Below are 2,406 nucleotides of genomic sequence, written 5' to 3'. Positions count from 1 at the left end.
TTAATGTATATGTGGACTGGATGCAGGCCACCATGGCACACCTTTATCCCAATGCTTGTAACTGTGGTTAATGTATATGTGGACTGGATGCAGGCCACCATGGCACACCTTTATCCCAATGCTTATAACTGTGGTTAATGTATACGTGGACTGGATGCAGGCCACCATGGCACACCTTTATCCCAATGCTTGTAACTGTGGTTAATGTATACGTGGACTGGATGCAGGCCACCATGGCACACCTGTATCCCATGCTTATAACTGTGGTTAATGTATACGTGGACTGGATGCAGGCCACCATGGCACACCTGTATCCCATGCTTATAACTGTGGTTAATGTATATGTGGACTGGATGCAGGCCACCATGGCACACCTTTATCCCAATGCTTATAACTGTGGTTAATGTATACGTGGACTGGATGCAGGCCACCATGGCACACCTTTATCCCAATGCTTGTAACTGTGGTTAATGTATATGTGGACTGGGTGCAGGCCACCATGGCACACCTTTATCCCAATGCTTATAACTGTGGTTAATGTATACGTGGACTGGATGCAGGCCACCATGGCACACCTGTATCCCATGCTTATAACTGTGGTTAATGTATATGTGGACTGGGTGCAGGCCACCATGGCACACCTTTATCCCAATGCTTGTAACTGTGGTTAATGTATATATGGACTGGGTGCAGGCCATCATGGCACACCTTTATCCCAATGCTTGTAACTGTGGTTAATGTATACGTGGACTGGATGCAGGCCACCATGGCACACCTTTGTATAAATGCTTATAACTGTGGTTAATGTATACGTGGACTGGATGCAGGCCACCATGGCACACCTGTATCCCATGCTTATAACTGTGGTTAATGAATACGTGGACTGGATGCAAACCACCATGGCACACCTGTATCCCATGCTTATAACTGTGGTTAATGTATATGTGGACTGGGTGCAGGCCACCATGGCACACCTTTATCCATGCTTATAACTGTGGTTAATGTATATGTGGACTGGGTGCAGGCCACCATGGCACACCTTTGTATAAATGCTTATAACTGTGGTTAATGTATACGTGGACTGGATGCAGGCCACCATGGCACACCTTTATCCCATGCTTATAACTGTGGTTAATGTATACGTGGACTGGATGCAGGCCACCATGGCACACCTTTATCCATGCTTATAACTGTGGTTAATGTATACGTGGACTGGATGCAGGCCACCATGGCACACCTGTATCCCATGCTTATAACTGTGGTTAATGTATATGTGGACTGGGTGCAGGCCACCATGGCACACCTTTATCCCAATGCTTGTAACTGTGGTTAATGTATATGTGGACTGGGTGCAGGCCACCATGGCACACCTTTATCCCAATGCTTGTAACTGTGGTTAATGTATACGTGGACTGGATGCAAACCACCATGGCACACCTGTATCCCATGCTTATAACTGTGGTTAATATATACGTGGACAGGATGCAGGCCACCATGGCACACCTGTATCCCATGCTTATAACTGTGGTTAATGTATATGTGGATTCAAGTCACAATGGAACATCTTTATCCCATGATTCGAACTGCGGTTAATGTATATGTGGACTTGACGCATGCCACCATGGCACACATTTAACCCAATGCTGCTAACTGTGGTTTATGTATATGTGGTCTGGATGCAGGCCACCACGGAATGCTGGTGTGTGTGGTCTATCTATATGTGGACCGTATCAACGCCACCTCGGCACATCTGTGTCCCAATGCTTATAACTGTGGTCTATGTATACGTGGACTGGATGCAGGCCACCATGGCACACTTTTATCCCGACGCTGGTAACTGTGGTCTATATATATGTGGACTGGATGCAGGTCACCATGGTACACCTTTAACCCAACGCTGGTAACGGTGGTTAATGTATATGTGGGCTGTATGCAGGCCCCCATGGCACACCTTTAACCCAACGCTGGTAACTGTGGTTAATGTATATGTGGGTTGTATGCAGGCCACCACGGCACACCTTTATCCCAATGCTGGTAACTGTGGTCTATGTATATGTGGACTAGATGTAAAAACAGTCATGCACGGAGCAGGTAGCATGGTTCTGGGAGGGCATCTGTAATCGGTGTGCTGTAAGTGAACATGCCCTGGTTATATTTATGGGAGGCTTCAGCATGTGCCTAAACCCAGTTCAGCCAGATATAGACCAGTTGATAATGCTGGATGCCTGTAATGTTCCAGTGGCCATATTTCCAAACTGCGTCTCACTTGAAATGGCTACTGAGCTGTAAGAGACTCTGGCTGAAATGGGTTTCATTTGCTTAAATGTCAGGTTCGTAGCAGATAGTCTGGCATGCCAAAACTTTCCTACAGGCAATTTGAAATCCCTATTAATTATGTATTCATTG

This window comes from Lissotriton vulgaris, chromosome 10 (genome assembly GCF_964263255.1).
Source record: "Lissotriton vulgaris chromosome 10, aLisVul1.2, whole genome shotgun sequence".
NCBI classification, from domain to species: Eukaryota; Metazoa; Chordata; class Amphibia; order Caudata; family Salamandridae; genus Lissotriton; species Lissotriton vulgaris.
This window is presented reverse-complemented; position numbering follows the sequence as displayed.